Raw genomic sequence first — 14,481 nt, forward strand, 5'->3', positions numbered from 1 at the left:
AACACCCCCCTCCTATCACCTCTCACTTGGTCAATAAATAAATAGTCAATAAATATTTTTAAAGCCCCTACTATGTGCCAAGCACTGGGCTAAGTGCTAGGGAGATAAATATGAAAAAAGAAAGACAATCCCTGCCCTCTAGGAGCTTATAATCTAAAGAGGAAGGACAAAATACAAGAGGAAATTGAAAAGGGGGGTGGGGTATAAGTGGGGGATTGGTGGAGAAATTAGTCAGAGAAATCCTAAAGTAGTGGACCCAGGTGAGAAATGAGACATCAGAGCAGATCTCTCACCTTAAATAGAGGTCTATTGCATTAGCTTTCTAGCTGGTCCTTCTGCCTCAAGCCTTTCCCCACTTTAATCCATCCTCACTCAACTACTTAGGTGATTTTTTTTTTCTAAATAGTTCTCGCCATATCACTCCCTTGCTCAGTTAGATCTAATGGCTCCCTATTACCTCCAGAATAAAATATTAACTCCTTTGTTGGGCAGTTAAAGCTCATCATGACCTAGCCCCTTCCTACCTTTCCAGCCTTCTTCTAATTTACTTCACTCTTTTCATTTTACTACCCTCTGCCCACTCTGCAACACAGACCTACTGGGCGGTTCTTTCAGAACAACACTCTTACCTCCTTTCTCCATGCCTTTTTATTAGTTATTTCCCACACCTGGAATGCTTTCCCCCCTTCACCTCCTCCTCTCTTCCTTTAAGCCTCAGCTCAAAGCTTCTTCTGAAGGCCCCCTTCTTTCCCAGGCCCTCTAGCTACTAATGCCTTCTCTACGATTGCCATCCATTGACTCTGAATATGTCTGGCATGTGCCTACTCCACATTGTCTCCCCAGTAGAATGTGAACACCGTGAGAGAAGGAATTCATTTTGCCTTTCCTTGTATCCTCAGTGGTTAGTACGGTATCTGGAAAATAATAATAAATGCTCATTGTCCTACTGGGGAAATCACTACCTCCCGAGACAGCCCATTCCACTTTTGGAAATTTTTAATTAAGGAAATCTTCAAGCTATTTCTACTCATCAGTTTTCATTTTACCCTCTAGAGCCTACCAGACAAAGGCTAATCCTCTTCCAATGTGATAGCCATTGAAATACTTGAAAACTGCTCTCATGTCCTCAAAATGGTCTAGTGGAAAAACTGCTAGAACCCAGGGACCCTGGCTTCAAGGCTATTTACTACCACAGTGACTTGGAGAAATTGCTTAACCTTCTTGGGGTTCAGTTTTCTTACTGGTAGAATGAGGGGGTTGGGTTAGTGTATTTCTAAGGTTCCTTCCAGCTCTGAATCTATAATCCTGTGATCCCCAAGTTTTCTCTTCTTCACATGAAGCATTTTGAGTTCCTTCAATTAAATCACTGAAGACAAAGTAGAATGATGAAAAGGTGCTAGATATGGCTGTGGTGGAGGAAAGATCAGTCTAATTAATCAAAAAGCATTTGTGTTTAGGTGCTATCCTAGGCACAAAGAAAAAAATGAAATAGACTCTACCCTCAAGGAGTTCATATTCTATTAGGAAGAATGTACATAGTATATACATAGATATAGAATATGCATGCTGTGTAAAAGAATATACAAAATAAATACAGTGTAATTTTGGGTGGGGAGGTACTGGTGGCTGAGGGGGACCACTTAGGTCATGGAACTATAGAATGTCAGACCTAGATCTAGACCAGTCCTTTATTTTGTGGGTGAGGAAGCTTAGAGGTAGAATGATTTGTTTCAATGTAGACAGCCAGTAAGTGTCAGAGTTAGTGTTTGAACCCAGTGTTTCCCTATTCCCAGCTGTATGTAAGACAGGGAGAGGAAGGGAGGGACAGGAGGGGAGGGAGGGAAAGGGGTGGAGAGAGAGAGAGAGAGAGAGAGAGAGAGAGGAGAGAGAGAGAGAGAGAGAGAGAGAGAGAGAAGAGAGGGAGGGAGGGAGGGAGAGAGAGGAGAGTAAAATGTTCTAGGTTTGAAGGTATTGCTGCACTGCTGGATATTTGGACAGTAAGAGAACTTCCCAGTGAATCCCAGAGAGTTCATAGATGAGTCATGGATTTTTAAAAGACTAGAGGAATTCAGACTAGTATGGGCATGAAACATCTCTGCACATAAGGCATGTCCTGGGGTCCTTGGCTGAGGCCCCTATCCTAGCATCTGCCCTTTTCAGTTGTATTTAACAGCATTAGCTGCAAACATTTATGATGTGCTAACCTTACGTACAGTGGGTGCAGAGGCCTGATGAAGACCTGAGTGTCCTTACTTTCCATGTCTCCCTTTCTACTCCCATTTCTCATCCTACCCCATTCCATTCTATCATTTCTTACTGTCTAGCCTGATGAATGAGTTCTTTCCCTACATCCTAGGGGTGTAGGGGACGCAGTGGATAGAGCCTTGGGCCTGGAGTCTGGAAGACCTGAGTTCAAATCTGGTCTCAGACACTTACCAGCTGTGTGACCCTGCGCATGTCACTTGAGCACTGTTTGTCCTAGTTTCCTCAACCGTAAAATGGAGTTAATAACAGCATCTACCTCAGGCTCTCATAAGGATCAAGTGAGCTATCTGTAAAGCACTTAGCACAGTGCCTGGCACATAGTAGATGCTATATAAATGCTTGTTCCTTTTGCCTTTCCCTTCCAATTTCATCTTCATGTATATGTTGCCCTTTTCTTCTCAGTGCAGGAACCAGACCTGAGATCAAACATCCCCCTCCCCAGCTGCCAATTCTAGTGCCAATGTTTTTCCTACCTAGACACATTCCTAGCCTTCCATCCCAAAGGCCTCTCAGCAGCAAAGGGACATGATGACCTAGGCCAGTAGAACAGCCTAATAAGAATGTATTAGGCTAGGTCTACCTTCCTGTCACTGAAGGAGGGAATGGAATCTGAGGAGAAGGTCTGAATAAAAGACCCTGAGACTCACTCTCTTAAATAGAAGGGAGGCCTCTCTCTGCTTAAAGGAACTGTCTGGGATCCTGCAGCTTACCGGTAATTTCTATGTGTTTATTCATCTTAAACTACCAGTTTGGTTAAAAATAAATTATGGGAAGAGGGAAGCACAGCCCACCCTATCAAACTAAGTGTAGAGGAGTCACTCAGCCATTGAAATTGACCAGCAGAGTTTCGTTGCCTCATCTATTGGGTAAACAGGAAGAAGTGGTCCCCGGAGAACAGGGATTATTCTCCCCGCCCCCCTCCCCCAAAACCCACCACTTCCTCTTTCTGGCTGGGAGGGATGCACAATACCTGATCAGGTTTTCAATCAGGGATTTGTCTCTGTTTGGGGCTGGTCTTGCTGCATTCTTCCCTGATCAAAAGCAAAAGTTCTTAACTCTTTTTTTCCCCCTATTTTTGGCAGTCTAGTGAAGCATTACGGACCCCTTTTCAGAATAACGTTAAAGCATAAAATAAAATACCTATGATTATGAAGGAAACCAATTATATTGAAATAAAGATTTATTTTTTTCCTACCCAAGTTCAGTGCCTCCCCCCCAAGCCGTTAATCTGAGAATCCCTTGGGTATCTGTGGAGTCTGTGTCTGTGGTGTTTGTTTGTCGAGGCCAGGTTAAGAACATTTAAGCATTCAAGCATTTTGTCCGTTTCTGGGTGTCATATTTCAAAGAGCATGTTAACAAGCTGAGCACAGCCAGAAGCAAGGAACAAGAATGGTGAGGAGCCTTGAAACACTATGTTGTGCAAAGATCGATTGAAGGAACCCAAGGTATTGAGCCTGGAGAAGAGAAGATTTGGGGCTGAGAAATGGGTGTTTTCAAATATTCAGAGGGTTATCACAGGGGAAAAAATTCAGATTGTTCTCTCTGTTCCTCAGTCATGACTCTTCATCTCCCATCTCCAAGTATTTGCAATGGCTGTGCCTGACACCTGGAATGCACTCTCTTAACCTTCACCTAAACTCTTCCTTTAAGATGCGACATAGGCACCATCTTTTGTGTGAAACCTGTACTACTCCCCTCCCAAAATTCCATGCCCTTCCTCTCATACTACTGTGTATTTACTTAGTTTATATTTTATTTGTTTACTTTCTATTTATGCTATATATAATATGTATAAATAAAATAAAAATATTACATATATAAATGTATATAAAATGTACTTCTCTCTCCTATTAGAATGTAAGCTCCTTGATAATAGAGGGATTGTTTCATTCTTTAAATTTATATTCTGGGGGGGAGCAGCTAGATGGCGCAGTGGATAGAGCACTGGCCCTGGATTCAGGAGGTCCTGGGTTCAAATCCAGCCTCAGACAGATAACACTTACTAGCAGTGTAACCCTAAACAAGTCACTTAACCCCCATTGCCCAACCGAAGGAAAAAAAACCAAATTTATATTCTGGGGACCTAGCTCCATGCTTTGCACACAGTAGGCATTTGATAAATTGATTCTGTTTGACCTCAGAAGGCAGAACTAGGAATTATAGGTTGCAACTATTGGGGGAAGTTTTTGGCTGAATATAAGGGAAAACTTCTGAATGACCAGAGCTGTCCAAATGGAATGGGTTGGCATGGGAGGTAGTGAACTCCTTGGCATTGAAGGTGTTTAAGTGGCCATTTGTCAGGGATGTCGTAGAGGGAGTCTGTTCAGGTATGAGCTGGACCAGATGCTTCCTCAGGTCCCTGCCAACCCTGAGATGCTACCATCCTGCTGCACTAAATCAGGAAGCTCACATTTATTGTATTGAAATGTATTGGCAACCTAGGGCTGCCGTGAGACTACCAAGACGGAACCCTGTGTCCACCCTTCCTAGCTCCAGTCCGTGTTCTTTTAGGTGCCCCTAGATTCATTGCCTGGGGCTGAGAAATGAGAATCTCTAGGCTGACCTGAGAATGCCTGTCATGGAGTAGGGGCAAGGTAGCCTCTACCAGGTGGGTGAGCCAATGTTCAGGATGCCAGACAACCAAACAGAGTTTTCATTGGCTCGGGCCACTGAGGCACTGCCTTCTTCTCTGCCCCATAGTTGCAAATAGAGCAGGTTTCCCCACAGCCCTGCCTGATTACTCTAGGGGTGACTCAGGGAAAATCTTTGCTTAAAGCTCAGTTCTTTACCAAATTTGAGTGGTGGCAATATGGACCCCCTCTGGAGAAAGTGCCTCTCATTGCAGAGCCCTCTCCATTTTCCCAGCTTGAACCCAGACCCTCCTGCCCAAAGCAATGATCTGGACACGCTTTGCTGCCTTGGGCTCTTAGTCACCGGCTCACCAGGGGACCTTTAAAAGCCGGAGCAGTGGGCTGGGAGATTGTCAACCTCCATTAACTCATTCTCCTCTTTATCAGGACTTCAGAGCAGGAAAAAAGCTTGCTTGCATCCAGCCCTTTGCTCATACATAGTGAATTAAATTTTAAAAAAAATTAGGTAACTCTATTTCTGGCTTCCCTAAATCAAAGAACTGTGAGATCCTAGAATCTACGGCATGTTGCTTAATCTATGTGAACCTCAGTTTCTTCATCTGTAAAATGAGGTTGTTGGATGTGATGATGTAAGTCAGATGCCACCTCCTACTTAGGACCTTATCTGATCTCTCCCCACTCACCAAGTTGACAATACCCTCTTCTTCTTGAAGTTACTTTGTGTTATAGTGTATAATGTAACACTACATTTATTCACCTGTATATATGTTGAGATAGCTAGGTGGCAAGGTGGATATTTTGCTGAACTTGGAATCAAAAAGGCCTGACTTCAAATCCTTCTTCAAATAAGGATTAATTCTGTGACCGTGAACTAGTCAACTTAACCTCTGTTCAGTCTTAGTTTTGCCATCTGTAAAATGGGGGTGGTAATAGTCCTTATCTCACAGGCTTATTGTGAGGATCAAATGATATATAACATTTGTAAAGTGCTTTGTAAACCTTAAAGTACTATGCAATGTTGGCTATTATGTTATCTCTCACCAGTAGAATGTAAGCTTTTGTATTTATATCTCTCAAGTAGTAGGTCAATCAATCACTCAGTATTTATGAAGCACCTACTGTATACCAGGCATTGTCAAAGCCCTGAGGATAAAAAGACAAAAAAGAAATGATCCTTGACTTCCAGAGCTAACATTCTATCCAGGGAGATAACATGTATGTATAAGAATATACAAATTATCCACCTGAATACTAATAATAGATAATTTGGGGAGAAGAAGGTATTAGCAGCTGGGAGGAATCGGTAAAGGTTCTTAATAAGTGCATATTATCATAGGAGTCTCTCATTTTATATACCTGCATATAGACCTAGCTAAGGAGAGAATTATTGTGCTCACTGAGGCATTACCAGCCTGGATGTTGTGAGGCTCTTTTTGGCTGGTGAAATGCTGTGGTATTTGTCAGACACCAGAAATAATTCAATGATCCCGAGTGGATGGGGCAGAATGTCTGAGAGTCTGGAGCTCTCTTCCAATGGAACAAGTTCTCACTGGTCTTGAATGGATGAGGGGCAAATCTTGACTGGAGGCAGGTGGGTGGTTTTGGTGGCCTCAAGGGTTTTTCTAGCTCAGGAATCCTACTTGTTTGTTGGGGAGGAAAATGGGGACCCTGACAATCTGCGTCTCTTCTTTTGGCTCTGGTAGGTAGGAGGAAGGGGATGGTCTGTCCAACAGAACCCTATGATGCCTTGCCAGACATTAGCAGTGAATGAATGAATGAATGAATAAATGAGTGAGAGTGAATAATGCAGAGGAAAGAATGTCAAACTTGGAGTCAGAAGGCTGGACATAAGTCATTACTTTCAACACGTCCAGGTCTGTGGCTGTGAGCAAGTAACTTAACTGTTTGAAGCCTCAGTTTCCCAGTTAGTAAGATGGGAATATTAACAATAATTTGCCCTACTTACCTCCCACAGTTATATGGAAGTTTCTTTGTAAACCTTAGCACTCTAGAGAACCCTGAACTAATAGCTGGATTTATTGTTACTTGGGGAGCCAAAGAATAGATAAGATGGGGTGGGGTGGGCACTAGCGCTTTCTCAGCCCTAGCAGTCACAAGAGCATAGGTCCCCCTTCTCATCTTATCTGACCCAATCCAGTCCAACCCAACCTGCATCTATCGATTTATTAATAATTCACATTTATTAATCACATACTACATACACTGCATTGTACTAGGCACCGAGGTTACAAAAACAAAATTAAAAAAACAATCATTGCCCTCTAAGAGCTTATATTTTCTCCTGGGATCCCCAGAAAGCAAAGTGCCCCATAGCTTCCCATGCTATGAAGCCAGCCCTTTCCTAGATCAGAAACTGGCCAGATCTTCCCTATCAGGCTTAGAGGTGGCAAGATAGATGGAGGGATTTGGGGTACTGCAGGAGGACTGAAGTCCTTAAATCCTACTTTTCACCCCTCAATTCCCCACATAGATCCCCAATGGGGGACAGAGCTTGTAATAGTTCATGATATCCATAACCTGTGCACAGCCCTGGGGCATGTGAGAGATTCCAAGGCCAGTCAAGAGGTGGAAAAATTAGGGTGTGGGTGACAAAAACAATCTGTTCCCTCCCTCTCAGGGAGGATTTTCACCAGCTAACTCTCCCTAAGGGCCTCTGCTCTGTCCACATCCTACCCTCTTCACCAGTCCCATCTGCCCTCCCCCCTCCTCCCTGGGTTGAAACCAAAGTTCCTATAGCCTCTCCCAGAGCCTGGCAGGGAGAGGCAGGGCCCTGTACAAAGACCAATTGTCTGACATTTGCACATTAGCTTCCAAGAAGCTAATAACTCCATTTGGCTCATTCATTTCAAAGCCTTGGAAACCTTTCTGCCTCTGTATCCCTTCGGTCATTCAGTCGATAAACATTTATTAAGCATCTGCCGTGTGTCAGGCACTATGCTAAGTGCTGGGGTGTTGTTGTTTGAAGTTCTTGAAGTTCTTGAGGAGGATCAGTGACATCACAGTATGATGCCGGGAATTGAATTTAAGCAAGACAGAGTCCAGAAAAGTCATCAACCTCATTCTCTTCCAAAGTCATTGAGGTCCAGTGGCAGGATGAAAGTCAAGACAACCAACGATGGCCCAGAATGCAGTGGATGACATTGGCTTTTCTAAATTAAAGTCCTTCCCAGGCCTCAGTTTGTCTGAGGCAATGCCCATTCAGTGACCAAATTAAGCCATCTCTTGTCACCCTGTAAGACTGCAAGTAGAGATTTTTTCAATCTTTGTATCCCCACCACCCAGCACAGTGCCTGTCTAGCCCACAGTGGACAACTGGGCCTTGCCTCATGCTGTCCTCTCTACTTTCCCTCTTCATTTGCTGAATTCCTGCCCATCCTTTACAGCTCAACTCCAATGCCACTTCCTCCGGGAATTTCTCAGTTGGTTTCAGCCTTGTGCCCCGCCCCCCTCAACCTCAAAAGGTGCCTTGTTTTTACATATCTCAAATGCACTCATCTATTATCTTGTATCAGATATTTATAAAGGCAAAGAAAGTCTCTGCTCTCAAGGTGCTCAGTCTAAAGGGGGAGGCTACACGCAAACAACTAAATACTAACAAGCTATGTGGATAAAGTGGAGATAATCAACAGAAGTAAGGCAGTAGAATTCAAGCAGATTGGGAAAGGCTCCCTGTAGATGGGTCATTGGATCTTATATATTTAGAGCTAGAAAGGACTTCAGAGTTCATTCTAGTCCAAACTCTCATTTTGCAGATGAGGAAACCAAAGTCCTGAAAGAAGTGACTTGCTTGAGATCATACATTTAGTAAAATGATTGAGGCAGGATGTGAACCAAGACCCTTGCACTCCAAATCCAGTCATCTTTCTATACCTCTTCTGCTTGGTCATTGTTTGGGCCCTCATGGATTCAGAGTGAATGTAAACAGGAATTATTTCAATTTTGGCCAGAAACCTTGAGGGTCTTCTCCTCCCAGTTTGATTTTTTTTTTTGGGGGGGGGGAGACTAGGCTAAAAAGGGCATTTTTTGCCTCATTTTTTTTAACTAGCCTTAGTCACTGAATGGGTATTGCCTCAGTGAAAAGGAGACCTTAGCTTTAAAAGGCTGAGGTCTTCCACTGCATCCTGGGCCATCTCTAGACATCCTGGTGTGTATCTGCCCACTGGACCCAGATGGCTCTGGAGGGGAAAATGAGGCTGGTGACTTTACACAGCCCTCCCTCACTTCAATGCAATTCGTGTCATGACATCACCTCCCTGATGTCATGGTTCTCTTCAAGAACAAGGGACAAACAAAAACAACCTTTTCTGCACACACAGTCCCACCGCTTCACCAATACCTCTGTGTGTGTGTGTGTGTGTGTGTGTGTGTGTGTGATTTCTTTTTGCTATTGTTGAGTTATTTTCAATCACGTCCTATGCTTCAGGATCCTATTTGGGGTTTTCTTGGCAAAGTTACTGGAGGGGTTTGCCATTTCCTTCTCCAGCTCTTTTTACAGATGAGGAAACCAAGGCAATCAGGGTTAAGTGACTTGCTTATGGTCACACAGCTAGTAAGTGTCTGAGGCTGGATTTGAATTCAGGAAGATGAGTCTTCCTGACTCCAGGCCCCATACTATCCACTGTGCCACCTAGCTGCCCATGTAATCTCTACCTTTTCCTTTTTATCTTCTCTTCTCTCTTTTCATGGTCATCACCCTACTTGGGCTATTATCACCTCTGGACCAGACTACTGCACAAGCTCCCTGCCTCCAGATTCTCTCTTCTCCAAACCATCTACCACACAGCTACTAAAATGACTTCCCAGAGTGGAAATCTGACCATGTCACTCCAACAATTTTCTATTGCCTCTAGGATAAGATCTTCTGTTTGTATTTAAAAGTTCTTTGCAAACACACACACACATATGCAATGTATATACTATGATATATAACCATGTGCATACATATTTACATACATGTATACTTAAATATATACACAATATAGTTACTCATACAATACACACATGGTTATGCATACATACACAGGGATGTATATTCATACATGTAACGTGCACACGTAAACGTACATATGAGAGGCAGCCTAACATAGTGGATAGCTTACTTGATAGCCAAGAAGATCTAGGTTTCAGCCCCACATTCGATACCTACTGGGGAAGCGACCTGAACAAGTCACTTATCTTCTCACTGTTTTACATAATTCTTTAATAATAATAGATAGCATTTCTATGGCACTTTAAGGTTGGCAAAACACTTAGTGTTATTTCACTTAAGCTTCACAATAACCCTTTGACATCTTTACTACTATTATTCTCATTTCCATAAATAAAGAGACTGAGGCTTAGCAAGATTAAGTGACATATCCAGGGTCACAGAGCTAATAAGTATCTGTGGCAAGATATGACCCCGGCTCCTCTTGACTCCCAGTCTAACTTTTTTTCTATCATACCATCTAGCTGCCTTCTAAGATTCTTAAGTTGCAGAGAAGGTGCTAACCTACATTGGTAGAGGGAGTTTCCTCAACTGGGAGTTCTGTATACCAAAGAAATCACAGATCTGGTCCCTAAATCGCCCTGTATTTGTGCAGTTGTTTTTATATATGCACATATTGTCTCCTCTGATAGACTGTAAGCTCTTCGAGGGCAGGGATTGTTTCATTTTGCCATTGTATCCTTTGCCTGGCAGGGTATGGTATGTGGCAAACAGTAGGTGTGAGGAAAAGTGCTAGCAGTTGTGGAGTGGGATGGAGTAGGAAAGATTTCCTGCAGAAGATAGCATGTAAACTGATGAGAGAAATTCTGTGAGGTGGAAGGGAAAAGGAATTTTATTCCAAGCATGGGAGACAGCTGCTTTGAAGGCATGGAATTAGGAAATGGGAGTGTTGTGGGTGAGGAACAAGGGGGCCAGTCTGGCTGGATCACAGTAAAAGAGAAGGAGAAAAAGCAATTGTCCAGTCAAGCTGGAAAGATAGATTGGGGCCAGATTCTGTAGGGCTTTAAAAGATAAACAGAAGAGTTTATATTTTATCCTAGAGGCAATAGGAAGCCACTGGAACTGGTTGAGTGAGGGGTCACATGGTAAAATCCATGCTTAAGGAAAGTGACTTTGTCAGCAGCGTATAAGATGGACCTGAGTGGTGAGACACTTGAAGCAGAGAGACACCAATTAGGAGGCTTTTGAAATAATCCAGAAGAGAGGTGATGAGGGCCTGAACGAAGAAGGTGACTGGGTGAGTAGAAAGAAGGGGACAGCTGTTAGAGATGTTAGAAAGGTAGAAATGGCAAGATCTGGCAACTAATTGGATATGTGGAGTGAGTGAGAATGAGGAGTTGAGGTTAATGCTGAGATTACAAACTTGAAACACTGGAAAGATGGGCATCTCTTTGACGGAAATAGGGAGGTTTGAGAGAGGAGAGGGCTTGGGGGAAAGATAATGAATTCTGTATCACACACATTGAGCTTCAGATGTCTCTGGGACAGCCAGTCTGAAATGACCAGGAGGCAGTTGGTGATGCAAGAATGAAGCACAAGGCAGAGAGGGTCACTGAAAAATTTTTTGAGCAGAGAAATGACAGGACTCATCTTTGCTATCAGGAAGATTGGTCTGGGAATGGAGGATGGATTGGAGGGCTGATAATGAAGGCCCAAAAATCTATTAGGGGCTAATGCAATAGCTCGAGTGTTATTGTTAATTCATTTTTCAGTTATGTTCAACTCTTCATGACCCATTTCGGGTCTTCTTGGCAAAGACACTGGAGTGGTTTGCCATTTCCTTCTCCAGCTCATTTTATAGATGAGGAAACTGAGGTAAACAGGGGGAAGTGACATGCCCAGGATCAAACAACTAGTAAGTGTCTGAGGCTGGATTTGAACTTAGGAAGAGGAGTCTCCCTAACTAAGCCCAGTGCTCTATCCTCTGAGCCACCTAGCTGTCCCTAACAGTAGGTGGGAGTGAATACTTGTAGTGATAGGGGAGATTGAGAGAACAGGACAGATGTGAATACTATTGCAGAAGTGGAATCAATTCCAACACATTTTAGCTCATCCTTTTTCCACGCCACAATCCCCATCCCAAGTCATCTGCATCCCACACGATAGTTCTTTGTCCTAACTCCTCTCCCATCCTACACCATATTCCTATCCCCACCCCACCTATCCCAACTTTTCCACTTCCTATAAACCTTGGAACTCTGAGTTCCATTCCATTCCATGAGGATTTTGCCGTTTTCTTCCCTCCTCTATGCTCCTTCTACCCAGACTGTATCTACACCTGCCCCTCCCCGGTGCTCTGGGCACCTTGCCCTTCTCTTTAACAGCTGATATTCCATCTGAATTTGGCTCTGTATCCAGAGGATCTGGAACAGCATTGCCCACACAGATGGGCTCACAACATACACACCCACAGATGTATACATATTCAAGACACAAGAATACACAGGCCTCCAAGCAGCTGTTTGTTATTTTATTCAGTCGTGTCTGACTCTTCATGACCCCATTTGGGGTTTTCTTGGCAAAGATATTGGAGTGGTTTGCCGTTTCCTTCTCCAGCTCATTTTACAGATGAGGAAACTGAGGCAAACAGGGTGAAGTGACTTGACCAGGGTCACACAGCTAGAGAGTGTCTGAAGCCAGATTTGAAATCAGGAAGAGTTTTCCTGACTCCAGGTCCAGTACTCTATAAACTGCACCACCTAGCTACCCCAACATATCTTAATAAATTATTGTAATTATTATTACAGCATTTATTCAGCACTTCCTATGTCAGACACTTTGCTAAACACTAGAAATACAAAAAGCAAATTAGGTAATCCCTGCCCTCAGAGAGCTTAAATTCCAGTCCTGGGAGATGGGGGTCTAGGCTCTAGGCTGAACTCTGCCTCTAATTTGCTGTGTAATCTAGACTAGTAAAACAGTGCTATTCTCTGGACTTTAGTTTTCATATCTGTAAAATGAGGAGACTTAGTCTGTATAGTATTTAAAGTTTCTCCCAGTTTTCAGATGCTATAATTCAATCAGGGATGAACACCCAGATTCCCTGACAACCTACCTTCAGATTGGTTGGTATGTGTTTGTATCATCACTGTCACTCCTACTATTATATGCTTCCCCTGACCTTCACTGGTCAAGTAAGTGAAACCTGCCTGCTGATGTCGTCCACATTCTGACTGTGGTTAGGTGTCTCAGAGACTGAATCCAGCTGCTCTGAGACTCCCAGGCTTGATTGAACCTGCACCAGGCCAGCTTGACTATCTTTCAGGAAAGAAAGCAGCCTGGCTGTGGCCTGGGCACTGGGCAGGGAACCTGAACCAGGCACATTCTGTTCAGGGCGCTCCCTGTAGGCAGCTGTGCTGGCTGGGGCATGCATGTGTAGGTCTGATGGACTGGAAGATCTCCAAACTGAAAGCTCTCCTCCTGAGATCTTAGAGATACATACTAATTGTCCCAAAGGCTACATGGAGATACATAGTAATTGCCGCATTAAAGATAGATTTAGTGCCTAGCCAGTGCCTTGAACATAGCAGACATCCTGGAAGGGCCCTGGACAGAATCAGAAGACCTGGGTTTTAGTCCCAATTCTGACCTTGGGTAAGTCATTTCCCTTTTCTGAGCCACAGGTTCTTTATCTGTAAAATGAGGAGGTGGTAAAAGGTCATTTCTAAGATCCCTTCTAGATCTCATTTTCTGGGGTTGTGGAATTAAATTGGATTCAGAGTCAAAAGGCCTGCATTTAAATCCCTTCTCTGTTATATGACTACATGTGTGACAATGAACAAGACTTTTCACCTCTGTGGACTTTGGTTTTCTCCTCTGTAAATCAAGGGGGTTATGCTGCATTGACTTTAGGGTTTCTTCCAGCCCCAAATCCTATGAGCCTTTGAAGAGATGAGTAACCATCCTCTGCGTTCTTGTTTTACACATTTCTGTAGCACTTTAAGATTTCTATGGGATTTTCTCACAACCTTGAAGGTCCAGTTGTGAAGTGCCTGTTCTTAAGCCAGGCACTGTGCTAAGAACTAGGGATACGAAGAGAGGCAAAAGATGGTCCCTGCCCTCAAGGAGCTCACAGTCTAATGGGGGAGACAACATGCAAACAACTACATACTCACAAGCTATAAGACGGAATAAATTGGAGTTAATAGACAGAGGGAAGGCCTTAGCATTAAGGAAGATCAGGGTGGGCTTCTTGTAGAAGATGGGATTTTGGCTAAGATTTTAGGGAAGCCAGGAGGCAGAGATGAAGAGGGAGTGAATTCCAGGCATAAGGGACAGCCAATGAAAATGCTTAGCTGAGAGGAGGAGCTTGTTCAAGGGACAGCAAGGAGGCCAGTGTCACCAGATGGAAGAGTATGTGAAGGGAAGTAAGGTGTACAAGACCAGAAAGTTAGGAAAGGGTCATGTAGTAAAGGACTTTAAGAGCCAAACTGAGGATTTATAATTGATCTTGGAAGTAATAGGGAACCACATGAGAGTGTCAAATTGAATTGGGAGAGGCGGTCGTGATGTGGTCAGAACTGAGCTTTAGGAAGATCACTTTGATAGCTGAGTACAGGATGGATTACAGTGGAGAGAAAATTGAGACAGGGAGACCAGCCATGAGGTTAGGCAGTT

At 43.5% G+C, this 14,481-nt stretch overlaps 1 protein-coding gene across 3 annotated transcripts in view; it reads left to right on the forward strand.

Annotated features, from left to right (window-relative positions):
• ELFN1 (extracellular leucine rich repeat and fibronectin type III domain containing 1) overlaps positions 1 to 14,481 on the forward strand; it is a 190,973-nt gene that overhangs the window by 59,808 nt on the left and 116,684 nt on the right. The window lies entirely within an intron of this gene.

This window comes from Phascolarctos cinereus, unplaced genomic scaffold (assembly GCF_003287225.1).
Source record: "Phascolarctos cinereus isolate Bilbo 61053 unplaced genomic scaffold, phaCin_HiC Scaffold_4;HRSCAF=312, whole genome shotgun sequence".
In the NCBI taxonomy this organism is placed as follows: Eukaryota; Metazoa; Chordata; class Mammalia; order Diprotodontia; family Phascolarctidae; genus Phascolarctos; species Phascolarctos cinereus.